Genomic DNA, 13,025 nt, shown 5'->3' with positions numbered 1-13,025 from the left:
TTTCATTGCACCTCTTTGGACCTCTTTGGAGCTCTGACAGTTGATCTTAGCCTCTAACCTCAAGGATCACTGATGCTCAGTTGTATATCAGTTCATTGGTTTCAGTTATGGTGTTGGTAGGGATTGTTCTCAATGCTGCATTCACATCTTCAATGAGACTTTCTGATGGTACTTCACTCAGCCGTTGTAATTGGTGTCGTTGTAATTGTAATAATCTCAAATTAGGAAAATAACTTTAGATTTTTACTCCTCTGAATTCTTTAGTTTGTTCTAAAAAGTTTTAAAAGTTTCTGTAGGGTATCTAGGTTCTCTTATGCTTGTTTGTGACACAGATATCTCGCTGCTGTCAGAGACCCAGCTCTCAGTGTTGCTGCTGTCCGACACCTCCTTCCTCTTGGTAAAACTGTGTTGTGTAACATTAAATCATGCTTGGCTGGAACTGTATCGATGGCAGCTCTTCTTCTCCTCAGTGTTTGTAGCTTTTGGCGCAGCTCCTCTCCTGCTATTAGTAGCTTCACCGCATCAGTACAGCGTCTCACCGGCTGATGACGTTGCTGTGATTCACTTTGTCTGGTATTTTTATATGTTTTGTCAGGTCTGTGATCATGTCAAAGCAGTAACTTATATTAAAAAGTGTTTTATTTCCGTTTGAAAGCTGCCCGCTTCCATGAAAGGACAACATAAAATCGCTCTTATAAACATGTAATTACTAAAATCACGATACCCTCACTGTGTGTCCCTCTGAAAAATGAACCCATTTAAATAAAGAAATCCCTCCATAGTGATACCACGATAGAGAGCGTTCATTTTATAGCATTAACACCGGAGCTGTAAGTGGTCCGGTATGAAACGGGGGTGATAGAACAACACAGCATTTTTAAATTTCAATAATCAAAATACCGAAATTGTTTCCATTATGAAATGAAATGAAATGAAATTTTATTCGAACATGATACAAATATAAAATAAAATAGTGCACAGTAACAAGAAGTGCATAAGAAAGAAGAGAAAATACAGATTTTTTTGTTTCAGTTAACATATCATGCTCAAAATGGGGTAGGAAGAAGTGAGAACTTATAAACTCCTACNATGCCACATTCAATATGGCGGACGCGATTACGTATCGCTGCAACGGGCCGACCCGCTCCATGAGGCGTCTACGTATTAATGTCTATGGGACAAACGACATGAACCACATATGCAGCGAACGCATATGCAACATAGACATATGCAACATAGACATGTGCAGCGAACATATACAGAAATGCATATAAAACATAGACATATGCAACATCTACATATGCATCATCTACATGCAACATAGACATAGATAGCAAGGACACATCTACACATATGACTTCTACTTATTTTTGACACAAATGGAACCCCATACTTCAATACTAATGTTTCATTATTTGCAGATGATGGTATTATCTGGAAGAAGGGAAAAAAATATATAGAATTTATGATTTTGAAACTACAAGAGGCATTAAATAGGGGTAGAAGCTTGGGCTTTAGAATGTAGATAAAATAGTTGAAAAAAGTAAAAAAAAATATATATATATAATGAGATGTTTGAGAGGCAAAGAGTGGGGAGCTGATAGGAAAGCTTTAAAAACAATTTAATTAGATAAATTTTTGATTATGGATTATTTTATACAATTCAGCTTCAAGTAGTTTATTTTAAAAAATAGAATACAGTATCAGTATTAAGACTTTGTTGTGGAGCAATGAAAACAACTCCAGTTTCAGCTCTACGGGTTGAGATGGGTGAGATGCCACTGGAGCTCAGGAGAGAACAACTAGTCATAATTTAATGGGCAAATATTAAAGGACATAATGAAGCTCATCCTCCACATGTTGCGCTACAACCTTGTCAAGAAAAAAAAAAAAACAAATTAAAGCTTTGGATGGATAATAATAAATAAAGTTAAAGATGTTGGAATAGATAACTTTCTAATTAGTCCTGTGGTTGTTACTCCTGTTATTCCATCATGGGTCTTTGGACAGGCTGAAGTTAATTTAAATTTACTGAAAAAAGGGAGACAGTTAGAAAAGAAGGAGGTGGAAAGTTATATAGAAAGAGAATATTCAGAGTACATACAGATAAAAAAAAAATTCCCTTCTCACCCTCCGCGGGTGGTCTCTTTCATCCTCTGAGCTCGGGTCCTCTACCAGAGGCCTTGGAGCTTGAGGTTTCTCCTCCAGTATCTTGGCTGTGCCTAGAACTGCACATTTCTGGACTGAGATGTCTGATGTTGTTCCTGGGANTTTCAAAAGGTTTATGTCAGTCTGCCTTTTCCCCATCGATACCCCCTTCGGGGGTTAAGAAAAAAGCAAACAAACAAACAAAAAACGACGCGCACATTGCGCAAAACTCTGAAACAGGAGAACCGGGACATAAAACGGAGGGACGAACTAGATGTGAATTATGGTATAAAAACAGAGAATCCGACGCTGAACATCGAAAAATCAACACATGATGTGAAACATGACGATTAGGCGGCGCAGCAGTTGATGAGTGAAGATTAATGATGGTGAGCATCAATAAACGATAAGTGATGCCCCTCCTGAAAGCTCTAGTTTGCACAATAAATGCCATGTGGGTGAAATTTTATGGATGATACTCTGATGTCCCATTCTCCTGAAGGCAGCACAGTGCTGCACCACCAGAAACCGACAGAAACACTGAAGAAAAGAAGAGCTATGAGTAATGTAGGGACAGTTCTATCCATGTTTTAATGTTGCAGAGCTCAGTCGTTTTGCAAATAGTTCAAAGTTTAAACTGGCATGTTGTTCATCTTTTATCTGCTCATTTTGTGGAATATTTAACAACTAGAAAATGGCAAAGAATAAGAATATATTTTCCAAAAAAAGTTGAGAAACACTGATTTAGAACAAGCACATGCTAGCAGCAGACACGATGGAGAAATTTCTTCAAACTCAGATGATGCAGCTTTTACGTTCAGGAGTATCGATCTGGCAGTACAGGAGGGAAATAGAGTCGCTCTACTAAGCTCAGGGTGAACGAAACCATGGTTCGTAGTTGGAGACGGAGGGCTTAGTCCTTAATAAATCCAGTAGATTTATTGCAGCCCTCTGCTGTCCTCTGCTGTGTCCTTGTGAAAAAGGAGATACCAGTTTTTTCTTCTTCTTCTTTTTTTTCTTTTTAAATTGTAGGTGCGGCTTATAGTATGGTGCGCTCTATAGTCCTGAAAATACGGTATATTTTCACTATAAACTAGACCAAAAATACTTAAGAATTTTTGCTTTTGCAGTGTAGAAAGCTGGCTTCTTATGGTTATTGGTTGCTCTGTTATTTGAGTAGAAGAAGTTGAAAACATATGTACACCACCCTCCATGGTTGTTGTTTTTTGTAAAATATATTTGTTCCTCTTTACAAACATGCAATACTCTGTGTTGCTCTGTGACTTAAAACACCTATTTAATTTGTTGTAAATTGAGGTTTGTGGGGCATGACAAAATGGGATATGTTCATGGGCTGCTTATGCTTTTAGAACATATTTTTACATCACAGTGTGCAGGTATTCATATTACTTGTTAGTACTGGATGTTCCACAGATTAACATCTGCACAGATAATTTCACAACAGAGACTGACACAGAGAGAGAGACAGATTGAATGAGTACAGGCTTTAACAAAAAAAAAAAAAAACATTAGCTGTTGTCTATCTTGCTTCCCATGCATATCTTTGGGATCTGGGAAGAAAGTTTCAAACAAACATAGAGAGAAAACAGATGGTACCCATTGCAAAGTCAGTCAATCCTATCTGTTCTTTTTTCCACAGATGTGCACTTACTGCAACATATGTCCTCTTTGTGAAACTGTTTGCAAGCCTGGTGAGTATTACATTAAAGGACAATTAGTTTCTGCTTAATTTATCCCCAAAATTCTATTACATTAGAAAAAGTTTAAGTAAAACCTATTGAGAAAATGTTCATGTGAACAATTATGCATCAAGTCAAATGTGACACTCAAGAGCATTTATAAAAGAGATGAATGTAATATTAACTTTGAGATATTTATGCATTTCAGCTCTTTCTTAGAGTGGCATGATGAAACAACATTCAACTTCTTAAATTTGAATTTAGTTCATTTCAGTTTATTTTTATAGCATTAATTTATAAATGTTCCAAGGCACCTGATAAAAAAAAGTTAATTCAGTATAATCATACATTCCAATTAATTCTAGTGATAAAATACTGTTGTCAAGATCAGTTTGTTATTTAAACTGATTAAAAATCTAAGCATCATCACACTGAGGATTCATTAGTCGCAATAAAAGCTTAGCCAATAGTTTTGGAGACAGGGTTAAACACTGAACGACAAGGCAAAGTGCAGTATCTAAATGAGAATGTTAAGCTGTTGGAAACAGTAAGTCAGGAAGGAGTCATGAAGAGTGTTAAGGAAGATTTCTCTGATTTAGTTAATTTTGGAAAAAGTTTGGCTCTCTCTCTTCCTTTATGATCCTGGGTCCTCCTGGCGGGCCGCATGTAGCCACAGAAAAACAACAATGAGTGCAAACGTCACAGAATTTCAGTTTAATCCAATAGAAGACAACACATAAAATTACAACAGAAACTGCAGAACAACAGAGACATACATTCATTTGCCTGACATAAATGGAAAGAAGAAGAAGGAAAGAAAGAAAAGCAAAGACGTCCAAAGACGTCTTTGGAGAATAGCAAGAGCAAATCTAATTTGTTACTTCTGTGTAGAAAGTTTTATAGTGAAGGTGTATTCTTATCTTTAATTTATTCAAATAAGGCGTATCTTTGCTCATCCAACCAGGAGCTTTCTCTGACCCTCTTTCTAAAGCCAGGAACTCCTGCTGTGTTTACGGCTTTTCACAGATGAGTGTGAAAAGCTAGAACTTCTCCTGATTGTTTTCCCACACAGACAAAAGACAGTTCAAATGATCTTAGCAAACCATCTGCTCTAACTACAGGTAACATAAAGGTCAAAAAGCCAGAATATGTTACTGATTTTAAAACCACAAATAGGCTATTTGAATCAAGACATGTTAAGTTTTAAAACTAGCTTATTTTCTTATTTTCCCTATTTTCTTAACAAGAGAAAAAAAACATAGGTAACTACATGAAAACTGAAATAACAGCAAAGAAAGCAAATAATGTAGCAGAACAAGAAGAAGTAGTCACTTTTTCCTCCAGCACTCTAAACTAAAGCATAATTACAGAGATAGCAGAGAACCATGGGGGTGACAGCATCATATTGTGGGGAACTATTGTGAGAAGCTTGTGGAATGAAACCCAAAAAGTTTGATCCAAGTCATAAGGTTTAAAAAATAATATCTGATACAGACCAAATATCTGTAAACTTACGAATTCGAAAAAAGTTCAAGAGGAGGCCAGATGTTTCACCGACTGCACAATGAAAGTGTAAAATAAAGAACGCTGCAGACCAAGAAAAAGTTTTGGCTGCTTCGCATCTTCAGAACAATCATTGGTTACATTATTTTAGTATACAACAAATTGAACAATCTGAAAATAAATATTTTAAATATTAATATTACAAGCTGGAATCTCAAAAGAATAAGGAAGCAATCCATCCATCCATTTTCTGTACACCCTTGTCCCTTAGTTAGGTTGGGAGGGGTGCTGGTGCCCATCTCCAGCTAATGTTCTGGGTGAGAGGCGGGGTCACCCTGGACAGGTTACCAGTCTGTTGCAGGGGAACACAGACAGACAGGACACACAACCATGCACACACTCACACCTAGGGACAATTTAGAGAGACCATTTAACCTGACAGTCATGTTTTTGGACTGTGGGAAGTCAATATCGTTTCAAACTATAAGGTCAATCAAAGGTCTGTATGGGAGATACATCATTATACAGCAGGGTTTCCCACAGTGTATTATAAGCCTGGCGGCCGCCATTCTTTACTAGGCTCCCCACCAGGCTAAGCCTTGCTTGATTTTATTTTTAGAAAAATTAATAATTGGGTGGGGAGGGGGATCGCTTTATTTTATTTTATTATATTTTATTTTATTTTATTAATCATAAAGCCAGATTGCAAGCGTCTCTGTTGTGAGAGGTTCACTTGCGGAGGACATTTACTTCTAAAAGAATTATAGGTTTAAAGTTTATTTAAAGCCGGCTGCGCTCGGACCAATCACACAGCTGGCCCCCTGCGCGTTGCCTCGCGCGCTGCTGCTGCTTTATCTCTGAAGTTCCTGTCACTCAAACTGGACACAAGCTGACCTGTCTGGATATTTACATCAACCCCCTGTAAGAAATTATGATTCTCTATATCTAGGTAAGAGCTTAAAACGAACCGCCTTAGCTCTGGTTGCGCAGCTCGTGAACTGCAGGACTAACTTTTCGCGCTTTCAGAGTTGCTTTGAGTGAGCGGTGAGAATGATTTATATTTGTGAACAAAAAATTATGTGGCGTTTACATCTCAACACGCTGCCCAACGCGTGGTTCTGTCTTCCCTTCAAGTTTATGTGTGGTTCCGGTTGGCCGGTGAGTTAGCGGTTAATGAACCAGCGCTAACCTCATCATGCAGATTCAGCCCAGAAAGGAACTTTCGTGCTCTCTTAGTAGTCACGTATCACACTAGTTTTATATTATTTTTAAATTACTTTTTGGTAATAATTTTTCCGGTTACATGATGCACCAAACCATACCAAATGCTTTGTCCACTTAGTTAGATAGAGTTAATGCGCGCGGCTGCGTGGAGATCTGAGAAACTTGTCCCTTAAAACTCGACCAACCAGAATAGTTTCTGTGGCGCTTAATAAAAACTCAACAGACACAAAATGGAAGAGCTACTAAAATCACATTAGCAGCATTGAATTAAATCTCCCGTTTGTTGCGCATCTCTCTGCGGTGCAGAATCTGACTTGGGGGCCCCTTTTCTTACTAAAACCATCAGCACCTCTAACAACTTCTGTGTTAAATTTAGTGAAACCTGGGATTTCCTCTTCTTTCTCCCAGTGCTAGAAACAACCAGTCAGAGACAGGAGAGTTATAGTGCTGTCAATCACAATCACAATGTGGTGCTGCTCATCCTCCCCCCCCCCCCCTCGATTTGTGCCGTGCTGCAGCTAGCATAGCACAGAGCTGTGCTGATTCAAACTGTGAATGCTCAGTTTAGTTAGCATAGCTACCAATGATGGCAGATAAATGGTTTCTTGTAATGATAAGTTGTTTCTCCACCATTAGCACATTTAGCAGTGAGTGAATGAGGCTAATTGACAGCGCTAAGAGCGTCCTACTAGTTCTGATTTGTTGTTTTTGGTCAGAACGGTGCATTACTTTAACCAGTAATAGTAATTCAGGAAGGAGGTGGAGGAGATTGCGTTTCCTAGCAGAAATATATGTTACTGTATATGTAACATATATTACATATACATATGTTACTGGATTGGACATCACCTATTTGCTCCAAAAGCCATTGATGTCCACCTGTGGACGGCGGACACCATTAGTCATGTCCACAAAATCATTTACTGTTCCAATGCTGGATGAGTAGTAATCTGTTACAAATAATAGTTATAGTCACCATATTGCTGATCCAATTTTTTAAATATGTGGCTTACATTAAAGATGCGAAAAGTGCCGATGTTTGAATATCTAAACTATGAATTCTCTCTGGATGTAGACTCATTGCCATGGCAACCATCAGATAACAGCTCCAGGAGTTGAAAGAGCAAAGATTAAGTTCAAATGTATTAGGAATTAACATAAAAAAATGCACTAAAATAATTCCCACACAAAGTATGAAGAAATATCAAAACAGAACATTCTGTCCGTTACAGTTTTATGGCTTTTGAATTTTCAGGCTTGATGTTTATTTTGTGGTCATTAAGAAGTGATCGCCTGAACACTCGTGGTGGTTGATGAGCTCATTTAAAGACCTGGTCCATTGATAAGCTGTCCTAAAGTAGATGGGGGGGGGAAAGGGCCGGCCCACATGTTTGCAGTTAATAGAGACCCCACTGTTACCAACTCAGCGACTTTCTTGCTACATTTAGCGACATTTCAGACAAAAAACAATTGGTATTGGCCAAAATCAATCAGGGATCGGCCAGAAAACTGCAATCGGTGCACCCCATCTTAAGATGGTGTACATACACACATATTCATGACATACTTTGATTAAATTATTTTTTTCTTATGTGTAATTACAATAGTTAAAAATTTTGTTTATACCAGGTGAGTCTTTCTCACTTGAGAATGTGAACCGGTACTGGGCTAATTCTGAGCCTTCAAATAATTTTAATTGGAGAAGTCTCACATTACTTAGAAGTTGATGTAAAAATAATGTTTGTTTTAGATATATAAATGATCATGCTCAGCGGCAAACTAACTACAGCTTGGAGTTGCTCATTGATATGTCAATGTAGTACCCACGCAACCTGATAAAAAAACATGGTAACACTTTATTTGAAGGGGAGTGAATAAGACTGACATGACATTTCATAAACCCCTGTCATGAACATCAATAAGTCTTCATGAATATTTATGACTGTTGTCATAAAGTGTCATTCAGTAAATCATGACACTTTTAATACAAAGTTGACATTATTCAAAATGTCTTTGTTATGACAACTTGACATTAAGCAAGAAATTATAACTTGTCATGAATGTAATAACAGGTGAATTTTAAAATGTTATCCTTATAAGACAGGATTTAACAAGTCATGAACATTTCCAGTTACCTCAAGTAAAGTGAACCTCAATTACTTGAGGTAACTGGAAATGTTCATGACTCCGTCATTAAAGCAATAGAGTAATGACACTCAATGACATCTTCAATTCCAGTTTACTGTGATACACTTTAACAGAGGAGGATAATGTCACAATTATAATGGTCTCATGACAGCACAAGTGACTGTTAAGTCTTATTCACCCCTCTTCAAATAAAGTGTTACCAAAAACATTTTGCTAGAAACATTGAGAAGTTTTAATTATTCTTATCAAACTTTATCAAACACGTCGTTTTTGAAACCAAAAAAGCCCTCAAAAACAAATCAGGCCAGTCATGAGACAACTGTTTTAACCTGTCTGTCACGAGAGGACCCAAATTTGGGTCCTCTCGTGACAGGAGTGTCAAACTCCAGTCCTCAAGGGCCTCTGTCCTGCAACTTTTAGATGTGCCTCTGCTGCACCACACCTAAAAAGAATAATTAGGTCATTAGCAAGGCTCAGGAGAACCGATCTACACAGGGAGGAGGTAATTAAGCCATTTCATTCCACTGTTTTTTACCTGTGGCACATCTAAACACTGCAGGACAGCGGCCCTTCAGGACTGGAGTTTGACACCCCTGTATTGTGAATGACAACCTGTGAACAACAGGTTAAAATTAAAGCTCAGTTTCACACTAATACAAACATTCTAGCATAAATGTTTGGCTGTTGAACTGGACTGTTCAAGCTAAGTTTCTATTAGCAGCTCAGCAAATCTTTTTGATAAACATTACATTTCCAAGACCCATGAAAACAAACTTTTATCTTGGCTTTTTTCTGTTCTTTTTTCTTTTCTCTCTCCCTGAAGGATAAGTCCTTTTTTGCGACATTATGATGTCGCAAAAAAGCCGGTGATTTGGTTTTTGGATGCGCACTGCAGAGCAGCTCATATTACCGTGCCGTGCGGTACCTACCGCGGCCACCAGGGGTCCCCAAGAGCAATTTATTTTTTAACTTTTCTTTTTGCCCATATAAGAAATATTTCTACATACATGATCAAATATATATTATTGTAAAATAAAATCACAACTTTATAATGAATTTATGTGTTATTGTTAATATAATCACATTGAAATAATTACTAAAAAAAAATAAATCTGTTCCACTTAGCACCTAGCGGCCCCAGGACCCTAAAAGGCCATTTAGTTTGCTTAGGCCTTGAGCCGCCCTTGCTTTGTTCACAGAGATTAACCATTCTGAACACTCCCTCAACACGCACTTCTGAAAGCGCGACTACAAGTTATTCCTGCGGTTCAGAGCTCTCTGTGCCTGTGTCCAGTTTGAGTGAAAGGAGGCATGTGCAATCCTTCAGAGTTAAAGCAGCGGCAGCGTGCGAGGCAATGCGCAGAGGTGCTAGCTGTGTGATTGGTCCGCTCTCCTGGCTTTAAATGCATCAATAATAAACTTATCCTTTAGAAATAAAGCTGTTCCACCAGTGAAACACTCAGAGCAACAGAGACACTTGCAATCTGGTTTTATATATTAAAAAAAAAGTTTTTATTTTTATTTTTTACTATTTTTCTAAAACCAAAATCAAGCAAGCCTGGCGGTGATTTAAAAGCTTGGCGGGCTGACGGAAACCCTGTGATGTAAGTCCATCTGTACCAGTGGATTTATTTGATTTAAGAATCTTAACAGTTTCTTTAATTTCATCATGTGTGATTGGAGAGTCACATAATACTTTGTTTTGGTCACCAATTGTTTCAGGAGAATGTCTAGACTCATACAATGATTTGTAAAAAGTTTCACATATGTTTGCAATCATTTTGTGGTCATCAATAATTATGTCATTTGAATTTGCTTAGTGATACCATTTTTTAGTTTCTTTGCTTTTCAAGTTTGAAGAAGTTGCTTGAATTTTGTTCCCCCTTTTTTAACCCTTTGGCCTGTGAATGTATAAGAGCCCCTTTTTGCTTTTTGTAATTTAAAGTTGATCAAGTTATAGCTGAAGGGTTTGTAACTTGGATCTCTTTAAGTTATGGCTGTGTGAGTGAATGTAAGTGTGCATAAGTGCTTGTTTGCAATGTTCAGATGTGAGAAAATTTAATAAAATATATGAAAATATAATAACTTACATGACCTCAAGTGTGTTTTGGGTGGATCATAACAAAACAGACATTTACACTGGTTTTGGAATGGATAAAGCAGGCTAAATTGAAACTTCTGGAATAGCTCTTATCCAAGTCATGTTAAAAATCTATGTGCTAAGCTTAAAAGCCCATATTTTACATGAAAAGTTGAGGAGTGGTCAACTACCCAGCCAAGGTTATGGCAAAAGCTAGATGTTTCTTTGCAATTTGCTAATAACCATTTCATCAAATATTAGTGGGGGTGTTTGTTTATATTTGTGCCTATTTGGATTATAAGAAACCCACAAAAATTCCAGCAAGTGAACAGTTCCTTTCTTTTAAATGAATTAAAATTGATAGAAATATTGATATCATAATCATTTCACTAGGAAAAAAAATCATGAAACGCCATAAATGTATATGACATGCAGATTATGTAAATAGTAATACATCTTATTTATATGGCACGTTTCCAAGTTCTCAAAGACTCTTGAAACAACATATGGTATGCATGACAGCAGGTCAACATTGCAAAGACAATGTTGTTCTGTATAACCGGAATTTTTTGCCTTTGCTGTTACTTTTCTTTGTCCCTTTTTACCCCAGGAGGACTAGTTGATGAAGTAACTGGATCAATTTACAAGTAGGTCTGATTGACAGTCACACCAGAAAGAAAGTACTCCCTTTCACCAATTCTGGGTTCTCATGTGAAACATGATCTGATGTTTAATAGGTTGAAGTATTATTCAAATAAAACCTTGTGTGTTCAAAATGTAAATTTTAACATGTTTTTTTTTTGTTCATTGAAAATCCAAGGAAAAATTAGGTGAGGTCCAAAAAATAAAGCGGCACAAAAACCTAAGAATTTAAAGGGGATGTACTTTCTTTTTACCCTAACTGTAGACTCTGACCAGTTCTGTTGAAGTATTTCTAACCTGTAGCTTATAAACTCTTCTCTCTGTACCCACAGGACTGTAGCTGACGTCTTTGATGATGATAACTGAGGCCAACCATATGTTGCCACCATGTGGCCCAACTAATACATTTCACTTTCATTTTCTTTTTTTGAGTACCCTATACATTTGATTAATAATGACTGAACAAAAACTGAAAATAAGCAATAATATATGTGTTTACTATTGTTACTTGTCAATCCATACTTTTAAAATGTTACTTTTAATTTGTTCTGAATTATATCTAGTAAAAATCTAAAAGATATGCTTAGTGATCAATGCATTCGATATAAAATGCTGAAAAGTGAGAGTGTGGTTCCTGGTATATCTAGCCCTAACCTATGAATTCACATTTTGTCAAATTACACCCACAAATTTGAATCTATTTAATTGGAATTTTACATGATGGACCAACACTAAGAGCCACACAATATTGAAATGGAAGGTTTTCAAAACTTTGTACAAATAATAATATATTTTCACTACAATTTGAGGCAGTATATTATAAACTGTTCTATCAGAATAAATGTTAATCTTATGCTGCATATTGTACTTTTAGCTAACAATTTTAATCTTTACCATGACATTTCTGATCTAAACCTTTCACATCCTAAAATTTGCAGTATAACTAAAACATTGTTGAGGTCCCCAAAAGGCTAATGCATCTAAGGAAAACATGACCTTCTTTCCTTACCAATGTACATGTATCCTTTTTGGGAAATGGAGCTGCTTCAGTTATTTCTGCAACTTAAGCTTGACCCTTAAATTCACCATTACCTGATTGCAATTTGCACTTCATCTTATTAGATTATTAGATAAACCAGAAATTGTGCAGGCAAAGCAACAAACATGTTTAGACTGTACTGTATGTTTAGATTGTATGTTTAACATACAGTTTATATTAACTTATTATACACGTTTTGTATTTGCCATGTCAATCTGTGAAACAATATAAACTTTGGTTTGTGAACATTGCCTGAAGGACCCAGAGTAACCCAAGGATAGAGAATTATTCTAAATAAATTCACTTTTTATTACTACACCTGAGGACCAGATCCTGTTTTTATTGCTACTTTCTATTATCATTTTAGTGTGTGTAAAAGTTAGAGTTATCAATGTTTTGTGTGTGAAAGCTTTAAAAAATTCTAAATATCCAGTGGATGGAGGCTTTTGGATGCCCAAATCCTGGCAGAATATGGACTGGAAGCCCCGAGGTCAAAATGGGGGACACCCCCAAAGGTGGTGGAGAATGACCGAGCTAAGAT

General features: G+C 36.8%; 1 long non-coding RNA gene across 1 annotated transcript; it reads left to right on the top strand.

Moving 5' to 3' along the window:
• The first annotated feature begins 3,800 nt into the window (after window positions 1–3,800).
• LOC103130566 (uncharacterized) lies at window positions 3,801–12,802 on the top strand. Its single transcript, XR_475232.2, has 3 exons — window positions 3,801–3,860; window positions 11,414–11,450; window positions 11,778–12,802. It is a non-coding gene; the product is annotated as an uncharacterized LOC103130566 (long non-coding RNA).
• The last annotated feature ends 223 nt before the right edge of the window (window positions 12,803–13,025 follow it).

This window comes from Poecilia formosa, unplaced genomic scaffold, assembly GCF_000485575.1.
Source record: "Poecilia formosa unplaced genomic scaffold, Poecilia_formosa-5.1.2 Scaffold647, whole genome shotgun sequence".
Lineage (NCBI taxonomy): Eukaryota > Metazoa > Chordata > Actinopteri > Cyprinodontiformes > Poeciliidae > Poecilia > Poecilia formosa.
Note: the sequence above shows the minus strand (reverse complement) of the source record. Positions and strands in the feature narration are given on the sequence as shown.